The following is a 24,949-nucleotide window of genomic DNA, read 5'->3' on the forward strand; positions in this document are numbered from 1 at the left end:
TTTGTAATTTATATTAACTTAGGTGCTTTAAACTTTCAGAGTATTTTCTCATGTCTTACATGACCAGTATTTGATCAGGAGTGCTCAGTGGTGGACTACTTAAGCAAAGCACTACTAAGATACATAAACTCATCTATTTCACTGTGTTTTAAGTTATCTCTATCCAGAACTGCTTGGCATTAAAATGCAGTCATTCTGCTATCCAAACTTGGTATGTTTGCATCAATTCTAAATGAAGTTTTCTGTTACCTGTGGGTTATTCCAGTAGGGTTTTGTTTTCTGTAGAGCTTTCTATTTGTCATCTGTTTTCTGTGTTCTAATAAGAACAGGTTTGAAGAAATGAATAAACTTACATAGACCCCATTTACTTTGTGATTGTTTCGAGTTACATCTTGATAGTGATTTCTACAAGAACATGTTCTTCTGCAATGCTCATGCAGTTGAGCTTTCAGTGATAGGCAGCCTGTAATGAAAATGTTGACTCACCTGAATATCTTTGTTTTCTTTTTGTAAGTCAGATTGCAAGATAATTTTAAATTACAAGTATTAGATCACATTTTCTTGAACGTTTGCTTATGATTATGTCAAGTTGCTGCACTCACCTATTGTAGTCATAGTCAATGTTTTAAATTTCCATGTTAAGAGAAGGAGAGGAAGGTGTTTATTATGTAGAGTCCTGAGTGATGATAACTTCATGTCTTGTTAGCTTAGTATTTTGAGTCTCTTCAAGTTAATAGTCCTCCTTGTGTTAAAGAACTCTGTATAAAGAACAAAATGGATTAATCTTGTCATATAAAATAAAGGTAATCTTAGGGAGGAGGAGGAAGAAAAGAATCTGTGAGATGTAGCCTGGATATGCATGTAATGTAGTCTTCCACTCTTATAGATCGTGCACCAGCAGCCTTTAATGTTTGACTGCTTTTATTCTGGTGCTCAAATGACTCACTAGTTATCTGAAGCATCAGGTAACTATACCTATATTTAGCTTTGTTCTATCTTGTTATCTTTGTTTCTGTGTTTTCTTAGTTGTAAGCTACAGTGTTTCATTAATGTTTAGAAAAAGAAAACCCAAAAACAATGTGGGAAATGTTCCCAAGTGTTCTCACAAGTACAACCTCTGCAGGCTCTTCACAGGCTGACTCTTCTGATGGTCAGGGCATATGAAGGATAAGGCTTCTACCTTCTTTCACAGTACATTCAAACACAAAATATTTAACCCTACCTGCCAGCAGGCTTCACTTTTCAGTTGGAGATACTATTTTTAAGAAGAGGCATCTTCTTTCTGCTACTTGCTATGGGGTCTGCCCTGGTGGGGCTGTCCTCGATAGCAACCTCATCCAGTGAAGCTTTCATTTTGGTGGTTTATCTTTGCCAGGACATGACCCCAGACTTATCTGCTTTCCTCCTCCACTGACAAAATGCTGTGTGCTGCAGACTGCAGTATTTAACCACTGGTAGGGGTGTCTGCCTTTTTAGCTCACTTGATCAGAGTGCTAAATTGCAGGGGGTCAGATAAGAAATCAATACTGTTTTCCATCTGGCTGCCTTGAAGACTATGTAAATTAAGTATATCTATCTGTAAAAGAAGTGATACCCATGCTGCAAGAAATACAGTTGGCAACTGTGAACTGCAACTTGTGTTGCTGCTGGGAAAGATCTTGCCTGGGTGATTTTGTTTGTAAAGTAGTTTCAGGTAAGTTCCTCTAAGATTTGTAACAGTGGGGTGCAAATAATATATACAGCAATGACAGGTTTTTTTTCTTTACTTCCAAGTTTTGTAGATCTCTTCTAGCAGACTTCGAAAGCTGATGAGGTGAGCAAAGATGTACTGCCAGCTGGAAGGCATCCTTTGTTTTGTGGAGTTCTTTGCATATCAGTACCTTTTAGGTATATGTTTTCTTGTACCTTTTCTCATTTGTTTTTTTTTTGTTCATTGTGGTCTTTTTCAGACAGTGAGCTTCTCAAGTGCAGGCATGCATCTCTCACCACAAGCAGCTTCTACAGATTTTAGGCTTTATTTTTTTTGTTAATCTCCAGACCATCTCATATATCCCCGATTAGTTTGCCTTCCTACTTTTACCTCTTGTATTTTTATTTGCTGGATGAAGTTGCCTGTAAGTTATGCCAAATGTTAACTCATACTTCAGCTGCAGGAAAGCTGGAGGGATATCATAGGTTAAGAGACATGAAATATATATGTCATTGGGAAGGCTTTAAGGCATCTCTAGTTTTATGCCAGTCCCTTCTTTCACTAGTTTTGGGAGTTTAAAAAAATATGTATACAGAGACCTCAAAAATTTTGTGACTACTGGAAGATGGTTTTTTGGTCTAATTTTATTGATGAGATTCAAAACAATAGTAGAAGTTGCTGTTTCTTGATGTAGTGTATTAGTTTAGCATTAAATGATTATATTCCAAGTACCCAAAGAGAAAATAAGACTTCTAAATTATTCTTTACATCAGAATTTCAAAGTTATTTCAGTTTGTTTTTAACGAAACAGATACAGAATTATATGAATGGAGCAGTTGTAAGTACTCAGAGTAGCTTGAACACTTGAGGTGAGAGAAACAGTTTTTGCAGGTTATCCATGCACTCACTGTAGCATGTGTGCTGAATTGATCACTGTGAAAAGTCAGTGCTGTGTGCAGGGTTATTTACATTGCTTGCCCTCAGTCCTTCCAAATATGAATATTTATGCTAGTTTTTGGGATATGGTGGATTGCTGGTGGTTGCAGTCCAACAGAGTGTAGAAATTATGACGGCTTTAAGTTATGCAAAGTTTTTCATAGTTATGTGGTTTCTATTTTAAAATATACAGTGAAGTCAGTGTTAAACACTTAGGCAACTTTGAAACTCCTTCATGTTTTCCTTCTGTGGCAGCCCTTTTACTGTGGTTATGCTGCTTATGTTTTGCCTACAGACTGCTGGAATTTGCTTTGAAAATATCAGTGTCTGTTTTATTGACTGATTAGCTTTGGCACAGCAGCTTTTTTAGATCCTGGTTAAGGCAGAAGTTTGGGGAATAGGGGGAGAGTTTCTCGTTCAAATTGCTGAAGACTACATTATTGTAGGGCATGCAGGAGACACGTATCTGAGACAGAATGAAAGCTCCAGTTCTGACTTCACTTAATTTTGAGTATTCACCTTTTGATGTTATTTTCACGTATTTGTACCTAATTTCTATAGGGACAAAAAAGGATTATTGTTTGATATAAGGTTATGATGTTATGGGGTTACTGATTTCCCATTCCACCTCTGACATGTTTGAGACTTTAAGACTCACCACTGTGATATCACCTTCTTAATGCAGTGGAAAACCAAAGATCTCAAAAAAGCTCTGTCCTTCACAGGGTACAAAGGTATTAGAAAAGATGGGGCTGCATGTATGTGCTCACAGAATGTATTTGAGTCCGTAGTGAAGACTTAAGTTCAGACCTATAACCGTTAGTCTGTTCTAGAAGTACACAGGATTTGCAGCTAGGACAAAGGGATAAAAGGTTCTGCCTGATTTGGGATTGGTCTCCTGAAGGGTCAGCACTTCATGAGGATGGGCACATGAAGAAATTCTGGTTATTAACAGCAGTAGTGTTACAAGTAGTTACTTGTGTGAGGCTACTATGCCATGCAGACATGTTCTACGGAGAAAATGGGTAACATTTTTTTGGCCCCAGGTCTAGGAAATGAAGGTGAAGAAAATGCCTGCAAGAAAAGTTTGAGAAGGCAGACCAGTAAGTAATTTGTCCCTGGGATGTGTCTGAGTTCCTCTGGTGCATGTTTCCCATCTTCAGAGCACTCTCTAGCTCCCATGCCAGTTTTGGTAAGATCACTCTTGCCCTCACCCTAGTTGGAGGTCTATGCAGGGAGGGGAATGTCTGCTCAAATGGTCAGAAAAGGGATGAAAACAAGGGGAGAGAGTCTCTAGGCTTGAGGGGTGGGCACTTGCCTGTACCCATTTATACTAATTTTTCATATCTCGAGTTATGTGACTTGTGTGCTTATTTTGCATTAGAGGATTGGATAAAAGCCACAAGCCATTCTGGAAGAAGGGTCTGGGATCATATCAGCCCCACAAAGTTACTGCCAGGTCTGCAAGCTGCCTGAGGTGCAAGTATGCTTTTCTTCAGGAACATTATGTGGAATGAGAGTCCTGAAGACTCTCTCATAAAAGCACTTTTGGCTGGCTCTATTTAATAATTAAGGCTCTCTTCCTGGAGAGGCTTTTCACTGTGCCAGCAAAATGCTTCTGGTTTCTTGTAAGAGGACCGTGAGACTGGGGTCTGGTATGGCAAGTCACAGTTGCTGTTTTTATATGGACGCAATTTCTAGTCATTAAATTAACAATCTTTCTGAGATTAAAATCTGAATTTATTTTACATTTGCCTTAAAGGTCGTGAAGTTTAGTAGGCTGTCTTCAAACTTCAAATTTGAAATGGTAACCAAAGCCATTGCATTCAAAGCTAGTTTTCTTGTGGGATTCATTGTGCTGAATATCCCCGACTCCTGTGTAAAGTAGTAAGATCTGAGAGTTTCTCTGAAACTCTGAATTATGGGTGTGGACTGGAGACTTGAAGTCTCAAAGGCTTGCAGCCTCTGAGCTTGCAGTGAGCTGGCTGGCAGCAGGGTGGGTTTTGAGCAAGCGCCTGTACGCATTAGCATCTGCTAAGAACCACTTCATGTTCCAACAGTTGCATCCTGACTTTCTTTCTAGTTGCATCTTGCAGCTCAACATAAACACCTCAAGATTTAAGAGAGCAGAAAACAGTCTTTGAAGAGTAAAAAACCAGTGGACTCTAGAGAGCTTGATGGGTCTTCATTGTCATCATACAAGATCAAAGAAAGCCTCGGAGCTGCACTTTCTACTCAGAATTGGAAATAACATTCTTAATTACAGAAGTTAGCAAGTCTGGTGGTTTTCCTTCAAAGGGAGGAATGCTGCACTTTATCCTTCAACTTTTGCATTCTTTTCAGAATAGCATTTTTTAAAAATGACACCTGTCCTCAGATGGAAGACTTGCATTTACATTTTTCCTGGGCCCATCTATAGGCATGTCAGTTAGATTGCCTGTAGACACCAAATAGCATCACCTGTTGCAGTAAGTTGGTCATACTGAAAATGGTATTAAATAGAGAAGGAAGTGGCAGTAGTGGTGGTGAAGATTAATAATGCGCAGGTACTGGAAGTATACTTACCATATTGCAAACTTTTTTTTTATGCTCTTCCACTGAGGAAAATCCATACATGTCTATCAGCTTCCTGGCTCAGGTTATGCTCTCAGAATCCCTATTTTCCACCACATCAAGTACAAAAAATGTATCTCCACATATGAAGAAGCAGTTTTCTCTCTTGTTCCAATGTAGTTTTAACCTCCCACGTCCTTGTGAGCAGTTGACTTTTGCGTACCTTGTTTTAGGACTTCAGCATCTTACATCAGTCATGTATTAGTTTGGTTTTTTCTTTTATTTCTCTCTTAAATCTGCTTGTTAGGGGCTGCTAATGTCTCTGTCTTGGCTCTTCAGAAACAGAGATTATGTTTTCTACAATATATTTTACAATCTTTGGCTCGTTAGGTTCATGATCATTGACTTTGTATGAGTCTAGCATGCACTACATGGGGTTCATGGCCTGGATGTGCTATTTAAGGCTATTTCTTGTGCTTACAGTGTTACAGATAATCAGTGTGGTGCCTTTCTGTGGTTCACCAACTTCATGGACACCTAGCTGGTCAGCCAGAGATCATGGAAGTGGTGGCTAGGAGGCACACGTTTCTCGCTAAGAGGTGTTGCTAAGGCCTCAGTTGTGTTGACAGGGCCGTTGCCTTCTGGAATGGACAGTTCATACTGATTCTTCACTTCTAACTTTGAGGAAGGGTAGTGGAGGGAAAAATACCTATGGTGGAAAGTCAAGAAGGCACAATGGATATTTGTATAGTTTGAGGTGATTGCTGACATATGGTACAGAGGTGGAAGGAAACATTGCACTGAAGGCAGAATGGAAGGAACTTGAGGGGAAATGAAAGGTCAGCATTGGGATGGAGTTGTGTTGGAGTGGTATGTGATGGGAGACTTGTTTCAGGGCGATGTGAAGCGTTTAAAATGACTTCTAAATTACTACAATTTGAGTTTGGGATTTTTACATTCTTAAGGATACCAACTGTTCTCCCACATCTGTTTGTGTAGCCAAAGTGCAAATGCTCAGTGTAGTAAACCTCCTGCCTCCTGCAGGCTTCACTTCAGATACTTCTTTACTGCATCCACCAGTGGTAGAATGAAACACAAATCGCTTCTTAATTGATCCTCTCCTTGTTGTCTGAGGTGGCAGTGATGTACTGGTGTCTTCATTTCAGTCAGTTAGGTCTTGAGTGAAGATACTGTCAACATGTAGGGCTGTGGATGTGATGGGTGATAATATCCTTTGGAATGTGGGTGTGAGGAGATTATTTTGGTTTTTATGATTCCGAGAAAAAAGTGAATGTGAATGCTGTAAAAAACACTCTGTAGGAATCAATCATAGGGCTGTCCTGCAGAGCATCTCTGGCTTTAACATTGAAAAATGTCTTTGGGAAGGAAAATTACAATGGGGGAAATTTGTGAAAGATAAAATAATCCCCTCATTTTTTATTCTGTGTAAATGTAGAAAGTGCCATATGAAAATCTGAAGATGATGTTTTTGTTATGTGTACATAACCATGAAATGGTTTAGCTTAATTCTCAAAGTCTAATGAATGCATCAAACCAAGTAAAATACTCATTAGAGTAGTTGGTTCGGTTCAACCTCTCAAGACTACAACTTAGAAATATACATACTATTGCTGTTAGAAATGCATCATGTTGATTCACCAGCTTTTTTGCTCAACTCATTTTCATCACATATGTTTACTATACTTTGCAAAATCTAATTAACTTGTGGTAGCAGATTCCAAGCAATATTGGGTATATTTTTAAGTCAAAGGCTAAGTTGTATCCAGAGTGAAACCTGTTTAGTTTTAAGACACATCAGACATTTTTCATTTTAAATAGTTTTGCATTGAAGTCATTGGATGGATAAGTACTTATGGAGGTGATCATAACATAGTAAAAAGTTATTTATTCCCAAAATAGTCATCTGTTAATTCACTTAGACAGGCCAAAATGAAGTGTAAAATTTATTAATGTGCTAGCTGGGCAGTTTTCACTGTAAGATGCTGGTTCCAGTGTCATATGATGAATTCTGCATACCCCCAGAGGCTTTCCTTTCCCCTTCCCTCTGTGATGGGCATCTGCCTCAGGCCATATGGTTTTGGAGAATTTTGATCAAAACTGTTCTGTCAAGGAACGGGGCTAGAGAAAACCTGACTTGCTTTTAATTTCTAAAAACACTGTAGAGACCTTCTGTTTCCATACGGAGAAACAGGAACTGGAAGCTTAGCACAGGCAGATAACTTTTGCCAGGGACAGGCTTTTGCTTTCGATGAAAAGTCTGACGAATATTGGCTAACTCATGTACCTTTCACAATTCGTTCACTTCCAGCAGAGCCCTGCTGGAGTCTCTTGTGACTGTGTCCTCATGAAACCTGTGCCACCTTGCTGGGACTTCAGTCTTTTGTGACTGTGTCCTCATGAAACCTCTGTTGCTGGCATGCCTGTACATGGCTGTATCCTGTCACACGTCCAGTGCATGGTCCAGGCACTCATGTGCGGTCACCACGGATGGTGTGACAGGCTTATGGAGCCCTGTATTAGTCTCAGTTGGAGCTTTAGCTACCTGCTTTTGCCAAATGTGGACCCTCACGAACCACCCCTGGCTCCATACGTCACACTTACAGTGCTGTTCCCCACACCTTCCTTGCCCAGCACATCATTACGATGGTTAAGTGACTAAAAATTGAGACAGAGGTTTAGTGAGTGTTGATTATGTTGCAGAGGCAAGTAGGTGTCTCTTGAAATTCAATTTTGGAGTTGTCAGTGTGTCCCCCCAAGTACAGCTGCCATCATGATGTTTTAAAAAAGGAAGCAACTCCTGGAACCCTGCTGCAGTGGTATGTTGAGAGCATGCTGCTATGGCAGCCCATGTTGGGGACATGGGCTTTAAATGTCTTCGGAGGCAGCAGCTCTGTGGGTTGGAGGCAGGAGGGAGCAGTGAGGGTTTGGGGAGCTGCTAGGCTGAGATGGGGGATGCATAGGCTTAGCAGCTTGCATGGGAGGCAGCCAAAACCGAGCGTTCCATGGCAGCTGAAGCCTGTTTAATTCCTGTTTAAGGATTCTTGGTCATTTTGTTACTTGTCATAGTTGCTATGGTGGTCTGTGAATGTGGATTAGAATAATTTAAGTTTCTTTGGTTTTCATTATTTTGTGTGTGTCTTTTCCTTTGCTTAACAAACATGAGCATTCCCAATAGCTGGATCAGAGGACTAGAGTAAAGACTGTTGGTTGTCTTCCCCTGTTGCTACCTTTGGGAAAATGTTGTTCAAAAAATCACTGTGGATCTGATCATCAAATAATTGGCTCACCTCTTCTTCATGTCTCTTTAACTCTTTAAGCTACTGGCCTGTCTGCCTTTATTCTTCAATATAGTTTTCTGACTTCAAGCAGTGCTACTGAGAAACTTGGAATATTCTACAGTATTTTAAAGAAGCACAGTTTATAAAAATTGATGAGCTCCTTAGATGATGTAATCTGAAAAGGAAGACTTAATAAAACAACCTCCTTCATTTATTGCAACCCAAAACTTAATGTTGACTGAATGTTGAATCAAGGAGAAAAATGTCACTATTCCTGCATTTCATTTTTATTTCTAGCCATATATTGCTTTTAGAATATTTTTGTACAGAAATGAAATCTGCTTCTAGCACAGAGCAACTCTTTATGAGCAATTTTCACTGGCAGATTAAGAAAGCTGTGACACAGCTATTTACATATTGTTAATAAATACGGTCTTGCACTGTTACCACATTGAAGTCTTGTTCCATTAGGAACATTTTATGTAGTAGCATATAGGTTTTTGTACTGAAGGAAGTATGATAGTTAAAAATGTTTATAAACAACCTTTAATGTCATGCACTTGGGCTGTGCCTGATACTGATTCCCTGCAGAATTAGGGAAAATGCTGGCGTGGGCATGTAGGGGTTTTGGGGTCTTGTAAGTGTAGTGTTTATGGATGCGTTTTATGCATATCTTAATGGAACATCTTAAAAACTTATTGTAAAGTATGTATATGTGTAATAGTGTAGCCTTATGATATTTTGGCAATGGTGATGGTGAAAAATGTATCTCACAAGAGACAGCTGGCACTGCCACTTTGGAGAAGCAGGCTATGTACTTCCATCTTGTCACTGACGTTTGTAAACCTTTTGGTCAGGGTAGAGCTTAGGTGAACCATTTGGGAACAGGAAACTTGGGAAGATTGTTTTCCTATTTGTGCTAAACAGAGTGAAGATTAATTGAAATACACTGTCCACAAAGACTAAACTAAAGGTGCCTGTATCTTTTTCATGATTATTTACTTGATATTGTTGAAGTTCTCAGCATGTTTCAAAAACACAGTGGTTTCTTAGATCATAACATTCCTTAGTTTTGTGGACTTACATATTTATAAGATGCCTGTAAGCCTTAAGTTAGTTCCCCATATTTGTAAGGAGTATTTGCTCACGTTAGGTATTTTCCGAATGAGTTCAGTTGTTTTGCATAATGGCAAAAATTTCCTTGGCATTTCTACCATAGCCTCATGAAAGCTTAGTTAGGACTTCATGTGCCAGTGCACACAGAAGCCCTTGGGTCATCTGAGTATCTGCCCACGTGTAAACATAAAGGACAGAGAGGGTCCTGTTGACTTCTGTAGGGTTACTGTGCATTGAGACTGTGTCACTTATCTGAGGACTGCATTGTAGTTTGTGAAGTACTGTACATAAACTGATTTGAGATGTACCTTACGTAGTATGCTGGTAATGTGTACATTCAAAACAAGAATAAACTTCTGCATTTTATTGTCTCCTCCTGACCGGCTTAGCAAACTGTAAGTGATCGGCTTCTGAAAGAGTTCTCCTAAATATATCACTTTTTTCAGAGATTGAGACAAATTCCTTTTAGGTAAATTATTTGGGAAAACAATAACAATGACAAAAAAAAAAACAAAACCCCACACCCAAAAACCAACCCACCAAACAAACAAAATAAACACAACAAAAACCAAACAGGAGTATTTGTTCAGCCTGGAGAAGAGAAGGTTCTGAGAAGACCTTATAGCATCTTCCCAGTACCTAAAGGGGGCCTACAAGATACCTGAAGAGGGACTTTTTATGAGGGATGCAGGGATAGGACAAGGGAGAATGGCTTTAAGCTAAAAGAAGGGAGATTTAGTTTGGCTGTTAGGAATAAATTCTTTACTGTGAGGGTGGGGAGACACTGGAACAGGTTGCCCTGAGAAGTTGTGGCTGCCCCATCCTCTGCAGTGTTCAAGGCCAGGTTGCACGGGGCTTGAAGCAACCTGGTCTAGTGGAAGGTGTCCCTGCCCATGGCAGGGGGCTGGAACTGGATGAGCTTTAAGGTCCCTTCCACCCCAAACCATTTTGTGACTTTTTTTCTTCATGCACCCAAATACCAGTCCCAAATGTCGATGCTTTCAGCCAAAAGGCGTAATAATCTGTCCAGCTCTCATCTCGTGCGCGATGCTTCAGCAGCTCGGTGCTACGGTGAAGGGCTATAATTAGATTAGCAGCCAGCTAAGCAGTGGTGACAGGCTGCGAGCCTCAGCGAGCATGTGCTGGATTCTGCATGTGCCTCGTGCTTATTGGTGGGCAAGGTTGCTGCCTGCCGGTTTGATAGGTTTCCCCAGTAATCTTTATGCTGCATTACAGACATAGATACAGAGGTACTGTGTGCATGCAACGGGAGAGGTGCTCAACTTGTAGCATAAAAGAAAGCCCACAGATGAAAGGCACTGTTCTTTGTTGCCAAACATCAGTACTTAAGGACTGCTAGCTGCAAGCCGAGAGGTCAGTGAAGGAGTTTTACTTGGTGGTAATTACTTTCAGGTCTTTATCTCTCCGGTAAAACAGTCATGCATGAAATGAATACTGTTAATCATGTCATCTGTTTAATTTGATTTTGCTTTCATTAATTTCATGTGTACTCTGGTGGGAAAGTGATCAGGTTACAAGCCACATTATTTGGGTGGATTTAGTTCAAAAATAGAGTGTATTTATACAGGAATATTGCTTTCATTTGAAAAATTGAGCCTGTGCATGTGAGTGATTTTACTGGTTGCCTTTTGTTATGCTAATGGAAATATTTCTGTTATTGGGATGTTTTCTGCCGAGCAATTGAATTAGAGCATTTATAACTATTGGCATATGAAAATGAATCTCTATAAATAGTGTTTAATTTAAATAATGATTCTGTGAAGCGTTCTTTAATTTGATCACAGCCGTAACTATCTTCATGGCTCTCTTGCTACAAGATAGAGGGATGAGGAGTAATATGCTATTGTTCTTTCAACAAAGATGCTGGAGCCTTCACGTTTGGGTGGATTCTTTGTTTAATCTACTGGGTTTTATTTTAAGTGGCTTTCATAATTAAGCTAAAGGCATCCTGCCTGATAGATTACACTATATCCTTTGCTTTCACACAAACGTATTTTATATAGATATCTGTATTGTTCTCAGTGGCTGAATTCTGGCCCAAAGCCTTGCTTATATATATATCTTGTATAACAAGATATATATACCAGTCTTTTCCCCTGTGATTCTGAGACTATTAGAGTATTTATCATAGCGTCATACTCATTTCTTTTCATACTTGACCTACACATCAATTGATCACAATTTCTACTATAAAAAGCATGCATATCTAATGAGCACATTTTACAGTGAAAGCTGTTCAGAACAGAAGGAAGCAAGTATGAAGTATTAAAATAATTTCTGTTAATATAGTCATGCCTCATGTGATGACTTTTGAACATTGAAGCTGACTGTTTAGACTTCAGAGTTAATGCCCTTGTCTCTGTCAGACTCCAGAGCCCCCATGAACTTGTATATTAAGTCACCAGTCATCTGGCTGGCTGGCTGGCTGCCACCATGCGTCCGAGGTATGAGTAGATTGTCTCAGCCAGGATCAGAAGGGTGTTAGGAAATGGAGCAATTTTGGTATTACTCTTCACTTTTCCCTCCACACCTATCCAGGAAGAGGTTTTTTCTTCTGTGTAAACCACAGCAAAAATTTGAGTTGTTCACTCTTAAAAAGTATGTGGTATGAAGCTGTGTTGTTACCTCCTGAGTAAATGCAAGCGTTTATTCAGTTACTAGATTCATATGGCTGTGAGTGCAACAAATACATGTTCTTTCTTAATTGTGATATCATATTCAAAAGGAAAAGTATTTGGGAGGTTTAATCACAGTTGGTACATGCCAGTTTCACTGAATTTTTGATGTTAACTGAACAGTTATCATGGTGTCTACGTTCACCTAGGTTTTATTTCCAAAGCTGTTTTCTTCTGTGTAGACTTGGGAAATGTCATTTTTGCATGGTAACATTTAAGCCGGAACAGGGAAGACTCGGGACATGAAGGCATGTTATTCTCGGGCTGTTTCATATTCCCTCGTTGCTCCAGTTGCCAGCCAGAAGTGTCTTAAAGGGGTTAAGTTAAACTATGCCTTCTACCTTTTTTAACAAGAAGCTTACCTAAATTAATATATTTGCATCTTTATGACCTCTGCAGCAGCATCCCATGAAGGAGTAAATAATGACAATGTTAGTAATAAACATAGAAAATAATATCCCCAGCTGAATTAAATGTTTATCATACCCAGACAGCGTGTTTACAAGAGGTGAGAGGCTGGTATTTTCTATTCCACATATTGAGCTATCATTACTGGTAAGTAACATAAAGCACAGCTGTAAAATGATATAAAATTTGCCATATATTTTGGTGGTGGATGCAGGTAATACTACCACCCACTGGAACTATAATGCTGCACCAACAGGTATTATGATGTGTACATCTCCGTCTCCAAAACCAGCTGTGATGATCTTTGCAAGCATCACCAGGAAAAATGACAGTCGTGAAACAAACTGGTGGCAGTATAATTTAAATTTGCAATGCATCAATAGCAAGGAATAAGCTACTTTGTTAATGCTTCCCTTTATGTTACATCCTCATTGTTCTTCTGGGTAAACAGAAAACAACTGGAAGCAACAGTTTATGTGGATTGCTCTTTAAAAAAGTTGTCAGCTTTGTTGCTATAAATGTGTTTTAACTGTAACTAGCGTCTTGCTGCAGGAAATGTAGCACACTTCAGATTATTGTTGATGAGATTTTATATTCAGGCTTTGCCAGTGAGTTTCTTGATGTGAAAGTTTTTAATTACTCTTTGTTAGGAGAGGCAAGCATAGCATGTTTGCTATGCACCTCTTGAAATGTTCTTATTTCCGATATGTTGTGCTGTAGATAAACCATCAAGTCCTTTGTTATCTGGAAGGGAAACTTTCTTTCCAATTAGAAATGCAGTATGCATATGTATGGTAAGGGCACAGAAGTACAGTGCAAAAAATAAGGTCTCAAGTGTTTAATTCATAAATGTGTGTGTATGTATGTCTGCCAAAGCATCACTTATACCATCTAACCACTAAAATATGTTTGTGTAGAAATGAATGTGTTGCTACCACTTTTAATGTCATACTGCTACTCATTATAATCCAATAGGTATATATTCCTTGAATACTCCTTGAATGGTAGCATTTTCAGAAACACTAGCTTTGGCTGCTAGCTGAGCATGGATGCGTGCAGTAAACCGAGTGCTTGTAATTAACAATGCTACACTAGCTCTGTTTTGTTAAGATATTATATCTTTTTACTGCTACACAGTAAGTGAATTTTGCATTACTTTTAAAACCATACCAAGTCTGAAGGGGAAAAATGATACTGAAGGCTAATGGTTTTTGTTGTTCTTTTTTTTTTTTCAGTCTGTTAGCAATGAAAGAGAGAATCCTGAAAAACAGCTGCAGGGATTTAAAGTATTACCACAATGTTTATTTTTCAGGATTTGTACTTGCAGTTTTTGAGTAGCAAAGTGATATATGTGTAAAGGTTACGTTAGAATGAGAAAATGACATTGTGCTAAAGCTCCTTTTTCCTTTTCCTCTCTTTTTGCAACCAAATCCAGTTATTACTTTGCTGATTAAATGTCTGTCTGTTTAAATGGTCAAGACATCCAATAGCCCCAGTTTGGGGCATGAGTGCTCCCATGCCCAGGTACTGGGCATAGGTGTGGGCCTGCAGTGGTGAATGCCTGCCCTCCCGCAGGGCTGTCGCCTGCCTGGCACAAGTTAGTCTGGGGACTAACTATGCAGAGTTAGAAACTTAAACAGTGGATGAAATATACCTAGCTCAAGGCATCTGCATGTCAAGCATTCACAATGTTTAGAGGAAGGTTGTGTTTTATAGAGCAGGAAATGAATATCTTCTACTTGCATTTCTCACCTGCGGTGGTATGGTGAATTGAAGACAAAATGCATATTATTAATTTCTTTTTACAATTAATCTTCTGTTACAGTTAATTTTAATTGTTCTTAAATGTATTACCTGCGATATTAACTGTGGCTTGATAGATTTAATGTATAATATAACTGGCAAATAGTAATCCTGGCTGCTTTTGTCTGTGTAATCCTCGTAACAAGATTCCTGTCTCTGTTTCATACTGCCTTTCATGGATGCACTACAGCTACCTGTAGGCGCAGCTACTTGCCTACATCCTTTCCACAAAGCACCTGAACCATCTCCAACCCAGATCCTCACTTTGTAAATATGTTTTTTCTAAACAAGAATTGTCCTTTCCATAGCAGGTGTTACTTGGTTTTAAGTCCTGTTATGCAGTTGTCTTATACTTCAGTGATATACTGATTTGTTAATGGAAACTGTATATTATTTATACTGCTGATGATTATATGGCCATCTATCTTTTTGGCTGTGTATCTGCTGCGTCTTGTAGAATGGTTTTACTGTATCCATTAATACCTTCCTGATATGAATGTGTATCCTTCAGAATCCCAAATAATGGCAAAGAAGGATATAAAATTCTTGCCTCTCTTTTAAAGAAGTTTAACATTCTGGAAATTGGTGGAGTAGCCCAAAGATCAGGCTGTTCTGCTCCCTCATTAGGAATTCTGTAGAAACACATCCTGTGGCAAGGTTATGCAATGTGTAATACAACTTGCATGGGTTAGTGCTATTTAACTGAGAGAAATAAGAGTATCCAGGTTTGCAGTGGTATGCACATCTTCAGAAGTTTGTGAATATTTGGCTCCTGCATCTGTTTAGGGTCCATGGTAATAACTGGTTCTTTTAAGGCTTGGCTGCTGGTTTTCATAGAATGGTTTGTGTTGGAAGGGAACTTAAAGATCATGCAGTTCCACCTCCCTGCCACAGGCAGGGACACCTTCCACTAGACCTGGTTGCTCAAAGCCCCATCCAACCTGCTTTTGAATACTGCCAGGGATGATGCAGCCACAACTCTGGGCAACCTGTTCCAGTGCCTCACCATCCTCTCAGTAAAGAGCTTCTTCCTAATCCCTAACCTAAATTTACCCTAGATTTATGGTAAATTTCATCTTAAAGTCATTCCCCCTTGTCCTATCACTGTATGACCTTGTAAAAAGTCCCTCTCCAGATTTCTTGTAGGCCCCCTTTAGGTACTGGAAGAGTGTTACAAGGACTCCCCACAACCTCCTCTTCTCTAGGCTAAACAACCCCAACTCTCCGGAGAGTTTTGTAGGTAATGATATCAAAGAGATATTAATATGATGTGGTGTGTTGGCCTATAATGCAAATTCATAATACACATAAAGTCCCTGTTCCAAAGTGGATTTCACCTGTATAATCTAGGCAGAAAAAGGCAGGAGAGGATGAGAGAAACAGAGCCAGTAAAGAAGAGGCATTTTTTATGTGACCACAAACTGTAGGCTTGCAAGGTAGGCTAAACAGTCTGTGCTTTAGGATTATAAACAGCATTATTGCTGCAAATATCTTTAAAAGAGTGAAAAATACTGTAAGATCAGTATAATGATCCCTGTCTCTATAAGCACTTGCAGTACAAACTTCTCAGGGTAAGGATGATTTCCTTCTGTCCCAGTCATAATTGGCATTGTGTATTTTGGGCATTGCAGTCATGTGGAAATGAGTGTGCAGCTTTGTATTTCTACCATGACATTACAGCAGCAGTCTAGTCAGAAGATGTATGAGGGACTTGATAAAATTATATCACTTCCTTTGCTGTAATATCAGCCCTGCTGCAATCCATGATCCTTTCCTGTCTGTTCCCTTCCTCCTCTCCCTCCCCTCCCACCTCCACCCATCCGATTTACCTTTAGTGTATTGTGGACTGCAGGGATTGCTATTTTGGTCCCTATCTCCCCAGCGACTGGGTGAAGCCCAGCAGCAGCAATATGACTGCTGCTAATTTTATGTGGAAGGCTGGTATAGCAGTGGGTGCAACAGAGCAAGACCTCAAAATGGTGTCATTGTCCTTCAGTGTTTCGCTGCCTGTTTCTCTTCCCCACAGTTCTCTTGTTTTGCCTTGCTGCAGCCTCCTTTCTAAATTTGTCTGCCCCATTTTCCCATTCAAATTACTCTTCAGTCTGTCTTTCTTTGCCCTTCAGCTTCTATCCACCATTCAACCATGTATGAGTTCTTTGACATCTTTGCAGCCACTGCTCCCTTTTGGGCAGGGGTATGTGTGTATATCCAAAAAAACCTTGTAGGCAGAGGACAGCACCCAGGTGAAGAATTTAAGTTATCTTACCAAAGATTCTTGGTATTTTTCCAGTTATTATTTATTTGTTGGAGCAAGATGTCCTTGGCTTCTGCTTGGAAATCTCATTCTGACAAATACAAATCTTACCTCTGACCTTTCTGAGTCTGAAATATCTGCTTTTTTTATCTTAGCCTGTTACCTCTTTACTGAAAGCAAGCATCTCCCTTCATCTTCCTGTCATCTCTAGATCAGGCCTTTCCAAAGTGATTAATGACCTTTGCTGACTACTTTCTGCAAGCAGGGCTCCTTTCCATCATGCATCCATGCATGTATCCCACACCAGCCATACTTCTGTAAGAGCTTGGGCTGGGGAGCTCCTTCCACCCCTTCTGCTCTTTGTAGGTGTCTCAGGCAGTGGTGACACATTGCTGACCTGAATCTTGACAGCTTCACTGCTGCCTGCGGGGCTCCAAGTTGGGTGAATGCTGACTGCCTTAAAGTCATTTATTTTACTTATTTTTGCCGTCACCTTGGAACAATTGCTGCACTGAGTGCCTGAAGGGTTAGAGGCACTTAGAGGCTCTCTACTGGGAGGAGGTTTTGCAGAGTGCCTTGGTTAGATCCTTGCAGAGCAATGACCAAGTGAATCACGGCCCCATCTAGTCCTAAAGTGCATAGGGTTTGAATTCTTCATCTCTAGTGCATCTTGAGGAGGAGTTGTATGGAAAACTGGGATGCTTCTTTACTATGAACTGTAATTTTTAGTTCTCCAAAGAGCCAGAGGTTTTGCAAGTATTTTTTTCTTAAGTTACAAAGCAACTTAACACTTCCTTATTTTTTACTTCAGCATGACTCTGAAGTCTAAATTTGCAGCAAAAGCACGTCTGCAGCTAACTCCTAAAACACATCCATTCTTAGAAGACATCTACAAATACTAAATCTATCTGATGCTGAATTACCATTGATTTTTTTTCTTTTTGGGGGGGGGAGGCTTGCTGAAACTGTATTGATGCTTCCCTCATTTCCAAGAAATATGTGCATCTGCCATTTATAGCAGCTTCTGGCTTTTGCAGAACATAGTACTGTGGAAACACGAGAATCCTACACAGAGCTTTTTTTCTGCTTCTCACTAAAATTAAGTATGGAATTATCAGTGTATATAAGTACCTAACAGGGAGGAGGAAAGAATCTGGAGCCAGGCTCTTCTTACCAGTATCTCATGACAGGACAAGAGGCTGTGGGCATGAACTGAAATACAGAAGATTCCATTTAAACTTAAGAAACCCCTTTGAGGACAGCCAAACACTGGTGCAGGTTGCCAGAGGTTGTGTCCCAGAGAGGATGAGTCTTCATCCTTGGAGGTATTCAAAACTCAACTGGGAGGTGATCCTGGGCAACCTGCTGTAGGTGGCTCTGCTTTCAACAGGACTAAACAGTCTCCAGAGATGCTTTCCAGCCACAGCTGTTCTGAGATTCTGTGACTAGAAGTCTCCAAACACCAGACCAAGCAGGCTTTGTAACTAGTTATTTTTTCTGTATTAGTTTTGCTGTCTAAAATTACTTCACATTTTATACATATCCTTAGGTATGAATGTGCACATGAATGTATATGCCTACCTGTTTCTGGCTGCTGTGTAAGGGTACCTGAACGCTAGGACAAACTGGAGACTTATCAGAGACGAAAAAAGAGGGGGAGAGTGTTTTTATATTTTTCTTAAATGCATAAAAATGCATTTCATACAGTTTTCTGTGCTTTATGCAGCCATGAAAATACTTTTCCCTTCCACAGTAATATGCTGTCTGTATAGTAAAAATTGCTTTAAAGAAAGCTTTACTTTTCTTAGATGATTTATGTTGAGCACAACTCATACTTAGTTACCTCTTTGTTGCAGTCCACATTACATTTTAAGTGGGTACAAATTGCCCAGCAGGAGATCTGTGAGAGAGGAGACCAAAAGGCTCTGGGTCAGCTCGACTCTCCTTTCTCAAAATAGGTAGCTCCAAATTAAGTGGTAAACATGGAAAAAACTGGCCTGAGTTGAGAACTCTTTACAGGCACTTTGTATTTATGCACATACTTACTGGAGTCCTGCATTGCATAATTACTGCACTGCTGGTAGTCAGCCCTGCTTCTGCAGCCCACAGTAGCTGTGTAGGTGTGACAGCATTGCTGAAAACTAGGCAGCTGGGCAAGGCTGACTGCTAAAATGACATCTAGTCTCTTGGCATATACAAATGAAGCACCAGGTGACCCTCAGGGGCAGCATTGGAAGCAGCTGTCTGTGAGCATCCTTTGAAGTATCAGTTGGATAACTTTGTGTGGAAAAAGGGACACTTGCACAGCTCTTTGTCATGTCCTTTCAAAGACATGAATCTTGCCTTATAGCATTAACATGGTTTCTTTCTTCTTTTCAGCCCACATTAAAGTCAATTTTCCCCTTGTTTAAATGATCACCATCATTAGTATTATATTGTTTGGGGTTGAATAGATTCTTTGTTTACATCTTGGCTAAGATAAATGGCAGAGCATGCAGACCTGAAGTTTTGTATTTGAAGTTGCAGAAACCATTATCTTTGTTCCCATAAGCATTTGGATTTTTGCTGTTTAAGTACATGTTAATGCCATGTTTCCTCTCCTGGTGCTGTGTTCAAATATGGTGTGGGATTTACTTTTTCCTGCTTGTTCACAGTTCTTGACATAACATTAGAAATGCTATTTGGACATTTCTAACAGTGAAGCACTTGCAGAAATAATAATAAATTTTCTACTGAAGATGAAATAAACCTATCTGAACACTTGCTTAGTCTCATGCTTAACATGTCAGCTTCAATCACAGCCACTAGAAAATTTTGCATTTTTTTGCTGTTGAATTTTCAATGATTAATAAATCCCTTAATCCTTACGAACTACACCATTCTGCCTCCTCCATCTGTTTCACTTTAGTTTGGCAGTTGAGCTTTACACTTTTTACACTTGAATAGATTACTTTCTTTGGTCCATGCAGTTATCTTTTGAAAATCCTTCAGAGTTAACCTGTAGTGGAGAGGTTGTCTTGTCAGATATCACAGTCATGCATGAAGAAGGAATGGGTTTGTATGGACAGCTCGAAGTCTCCTTTCCTGGCTCTTCTTTCTCTTCTTCCATGTGTGTTTTCAAGCCATTCCTTCCTCTGCCTGTCCTCCAGCTGCTTTTATCCTCAAGTCTATAATGCTCACATGTGCTGTGAATTTCAGTTTTAAGCAGTGTTTGGCCATCTGAAGCAAGAAGAAAATGTCCTGTTCCATGTTTTAAATTTAAAACTTGCTTTTTGTTTCTTTTTCATGATATATGTGGAAACATTGCAAACGTTTGATGTGAAGTTCCTCAGTAAAAGTGGGAACTGTCTGTAAATCGTGCTGCCCCACAAGTGAGAGACAGGCTTAGCACTGCCAGCAGTGAACAAGCAGTAGGTTGTTACTGGTGTGGCTGCCCTTCCAAACTCCATAGGGAAGAGGTGTTAGAAGGCAAGAGTTTCTGTTCAGCTACTTGGAAATTAACATGGCCTTCCCCAAGGAAGAGCTTGAGTTTTAGTGACTTACTGTCAGATCTTCAAAATGGTTCTAGCAGTATGCATCTTCTGGAAGCAACATGTACCAAGGTGTGCGTTTCCTTCTTTTCCTGACAGCTGGAAACGAGTTTTTTCATTAATTGTGGAGGTGTTGGATGAGCTCCTCCCATAAGATACTTTATTCCTGAAATGTGCCTGTTGGAGGTTCCCATAACATCAAGCCCAGTGGTTTCGGAACAAAGATCGCAGGTTACACAAAGGCAGATCTGCACCCAGGCACTTTTGTGAGGGACACTGGGACAACTTGAGGTGGTTACAACCACTTGAGGTTATTGCAGTGATTAGTTTCTCTCAGCCAGAAGTACCAACCAAAGCACATTCCTGTACCTTGTATCATTGCATCAGCACTCGTGCTCTGCTATGGAAAAAATTGGAATCTCTGTGTTTTTTATAAAGAGGACAAAATCCCAGCTGCAGTGATGCTTATGGGATCCCATTTTCATTTGATCTTCAAAATGAAGTTATCATATTTAGAGCTGAGTTGCAAATACTGTGAAACAGGCTGTTAAAGTTTGTTTTTACTACTGCTTCATTTCAGTTTTTTCCACTTGTGGGAGAAGTCAGGTGGCCCAGTTACCAATGCAGAACTGATGCAGCCTCAAGAAAAAATGCTTTTTTCTTTCTTAAAGAGCAAAACTATACTGGGTGTAACTCTTTTTCAGTCCCTGTTGTATCTAGCATGATTTTAGTATAGTTTTGGAATCCAGGAGGATTTCCTTAACATCCTTATTTCACATGAGCTTTTACCTGAGGTGATTTGTATTGCTTTAAATGTACTGTCCCTTGAAACTAAGTCCTTAAGTAGTCTGCATCAGTTTTGAATGCTTTTATGTTGCCTCTGATATGAGCAGATTGCAACCTTTATTTCTGTATAAAAGTGATTTTTGCCTGTGTAATTTTTAAGTACATAAAACCAGAGCTAGCATTAGTCTCTATTCTGAGTTGTCCTCTACTCAGCTGGAATCTTGAATTTGATTTCAGGGTCTTTTAAACCCCTGAAGTGTCCTAATATTTCTTATCAATAAAGGTCACTTTCTTGTGTAGCTAGTGCTGTTGTTAAATTAGTCTACTGAGAGCCATGTGTCTTAAAGAGCCTTTATGATAATCTTGCCAGACTAAGTAGCACTTACACCAGTTTCATAATTTTTCCCTAAGGTAAAAATTCTGCAATCCACTTGAATCAGAAAATACCTTTTACTTCCTTCCTTAAATCTGTTAATTGTTTAAAATAATGATGAAAAATAAACACATTAAAAAAGAAGAGTCATCAAATACAGTATCAGTTAATAAAAACTGACCAGTCCTTCCTACCACAAGGCCCTTGCAAGCAGGAGAAGCCCATATGTTAAAGGTTTTCCAAGCACAGTGTGTCTGAGATGCAGCCTTCCCCGTCTGCCTGTCCTGTGAAATCTTCCATCATACTGAAGTACTGCACCGTCATTTTTCTAGCCTGCATGAAAGCAGTCTTGTCCCACTTACATCAGTTCTAAATACTGCTTGAAAGAGCATTTCCAAAGCCTGTGGCTTTGATCATATCACCCTTCTTTACATCTTTTTGTTGGTTCCTTTTTCTCTGTTGTGCCCAGTACTGAAAGTCTTGGTAAGATACCCTAGTGTTACCTACCATCTCATATATTAGCAAAATATTGGTTTCCTGTCTCCAGAATGCCATTTAAGTCACCATGTCATTATACTTTCAAGCAGTTATCTCTTTGCTTTGTTTTACATCCTTTCCACCGTGAAGAGCTAATACTGTTAAATCAGTTTGGTGTGCTCCACTCTCTTATGGTCTTACTTTAATTTACCTTGTATCACCAGGCAATCGTGCAAAATGAATATTGGTAACTTTGCAGTTAAGACCTACATACTCATACCAGTGCATCTAGAGAATCGTAACTGCTGGGAAGATTTTTCTGCACAGATGGCAGGGAAAAGCTTGTAGCACAACAGAAACTTGCTGAGGTGTCTTCACTGATTACAGATAACAAGTCTAGTCCAGTAGCATTTCTAGGTGAATTTGTATGCAATGAGAATTATCATCAGTTAGAAAAGCAAATTGTCCTGGGCAGGAACACAAAGAATAACGTTAATACAAGAGAAAGGACAGCTTAAAGAATAGGGGAAAGAAGAACAACTTGTTATGGTGCTATTTGGTATTGAAGGTCTTAAGCAAACTGTGTGTTTTCTGGAGCTTCACAGAATAATTTGTGCAGGTGTGGCTGTGGGAGTAAAGGTATCCATGTCATTTAGGACGACTTGAAGCATTGTGTTGTGGCCTTGCAGAGGGGAAGCAGCCTTCCTTCAGGAACTAGGAATTCCAATAATTACTGCACCTCTTTTCCACTGACCAAGTGCTTTTCTTCATGTACAAAACAGAAGTGACCCAGGTCCAACCTGCTTGGTGGTTCCAAGCATTCATTAACTAACTCTGTTTAATACCATTCTGGGAAGGTTTGTTGTTGTCCTTTTAGGTTTGGTGTTAGGATTTTTTAAGAGGTGCCTGAAAGTCCAGTTTTGTTTTCTAGGTTATTCAAAACTGTGCTGCTTTCATTAGCTCCAGTAAAAGCAATTGGCAGTGCTGCTGTGTGGTCAACTTCATTAGGAAACAACCCTCTACTTCCCTTCCCCCAAAAAACCTCAAACACCACCAAACCTATTTATTTGAGCCTTTATTTCTAGTGGTCACATAAAAACACTTGAGGGTGCATGGCTATTAAAATCTCTGGGACAGTGTTAACAAGAAATAAGAAAATTTCTGCATGTTAACTGCTAGTAGGTATTTATGAGAGATAATGCAAACAGTAGCTTTCTTAAGAATTTGTATTACTTTTCAGTATACTGGATATTATGAGAATAAAGAATGTAATGGGTCCTTTGGAGGTGCCAAGTGAGATGTTTGTGAAGCAGCATCACAGCACTGTCATAAGTAAAAATCACTGTTGGTAGCTTAGAGCAGGTAAGCTTTGAAAGACTACTGGGTAGTAGTTTAAAGGAGGGAGGGAAAAAGACTAAAAAATGAAGGAATTTCCTGTTTCAAGGATTGAAGCAAGCACAGGAAGCAAGATGCATCTTGAAATTTAAATGTGGCTCTGAGCATTTCTGCTTCCTCAAAATGTGGTGACATATTTCTTCTGGGCTTACAGTAGGGGTAGCATTTGAAGTTACTTTGTAGTAAAGGTAGTATGTGTGAGAGAAATGTGTTGAGTAGTGTTAAGGTTCATAGAAAATGGACAAAACTAGCAGGTCCAAGCAGATTAATAACTCTGTTTCCCCATGGTGACATCAGTGTGAGTAGGAATCTGGGATAAAGTGGGGTACCTCAACTGCCCCTGGACCCCCTGTGCTGGGACAGCTCACCTCCAGGGTGGGATGCCCTTGGCTGTGCTAAACCAATCCCATTGCCACAGTCCACTTTGCAGTCAGTGGAGAGAAATGGGCAGGTAGGTGTGGTACATCTTCTCCATCAGCTCAGGAGGTTGAGGTGGTCCCTTCGATGGCTGTGGAAGGGATGGGGTAGACAACTTGGATGTAGCTGCAATTTCCTGGAAATGTTGCTACTCTTGGAAAGCTGTTTCTGAACCAAACTGTAGCAGTGGTTAGAAATGGTTTAATTCCCAGCATGGTTTTTTACTTAGGGTTACATTCCATATTGATAATATAAAACTTGTTGCACTGCTGTGTGGTCTGGCTTCTCCCCCATATGTATTCTGCTGTGGCATGGCACATCCGGAAAACGGAAGTTTTTTGTTTGGTTTTTTTTTTTTCAAGTGTAGCTTCTTTGTATCAACTCTTCAGGTTCATGTAAATGACGTGGACCTAGTGTGAAGTTTCAGAAGAATGGTGAAAGAATCTTTGTTCCCCGTCAGAATCTGTGCATACATGTATGTATCAGGTTTGAAAATCTAAAAACACTTGGTGTGATGATAAAAACACTTGATATTCAGAGCAGCCCTGCAGAGAAGGACTTGGGGCTGTTGGTCGATGAGAAACTGAACATGAGCTGGCTTCAGTGTGCGCTCGCAGCACAGAAAGCCAACCGTATCCTGGGCTGCTTCAAAAGGAGCGTGACCAGCAGGTCGAAGGAGGTGATCCTGCCCCTCTACTCTGCTCTCGTGAGACCTCACTTAGAGTATTGTGTGCAGTTCTGGTGTCCTTAACATAAAAAGGCCATGGAGCTGTTGGAACAAGTCCAGAGGAGGGCCACGAGGATGATCAGGGGACTGGAGCACCTCCTGTATGAAGGCAGGCTGAGGAAGTTGGGGCTGCTCAGCCTGGAGAAGAGAAGGCTGCGTGGAGACCTCATAGCAGCCTTCCAGTATCTGAAGGGGGCCTATAAGAATGCTGGGGAGGGACTCTTCATTAGGGACTGGGTAATGGGTTAAAATTTAAACAGGGGAAGTTTAGATTGGATATAAGGAAAAAATTCTTTCCTGTTAGGGCGGTGAGGCACTGGAATAGGTTGCCCAGGGAGGTTGTGAATGCTCCATCCCTGGTGGTGTTCAAGGCCAGGTTGGACGGGGCCTTGGGTGTCATGGTTTAGTGTGAGGTGTCCCTGCCCATGGCAGGGGGTTGGAACTAGATGATCTTAAGGTCCTTTCCAACCCTGACTATTGTATGATTCT

General features: G+C 40.1%; 1 protein-coding gene across 5 annotated transcripts in view; it reads left to right on the forward strand.

The window, feature by feature from the left end:
- The window catches only part of FAM110B (family with sequence similarity 110 member B), a 111,397-nt gene that overhangs the window by 41,564 nt on the left and 44,884 nt on the right, over positions 1-24,949 (forward strand). For 2 of the 5 annotated variants that reach the window (XM_061343051.1, XM_061343049.1), the window contains exon 1: positions 10,799-10,968. The exons of the other annotated variants lie outside the window; for them this stretch is intronic. The gene's annotated coding sequence lies outside the window, so the exon portion shown is untranslated. Of the gene's footprint in view, positions 1-10,798; positions 10,969-24,949 lie in introns of those variants that run through there. 5 annotated transcript variants of the gene reach the window in all.

This window comes from Neopsephotus bourkii, unplaced genomic scaffold (genome assembly GCF_033783945.1).
Source record: "Neopsephotus bourkii isolate Nb327-2 ecotype Australia unplaced genomic scaffold, CSIRO-AGI_Nbou_v1 NB_1820, whole genome shotgun sequence".
Taxonomy (NCBI): Eukaryota; Metazoa; Chordata; class Aves; order Psittaciformes; family Psittacidae; genus Neopsephotus; species Neopsephotus bourkii.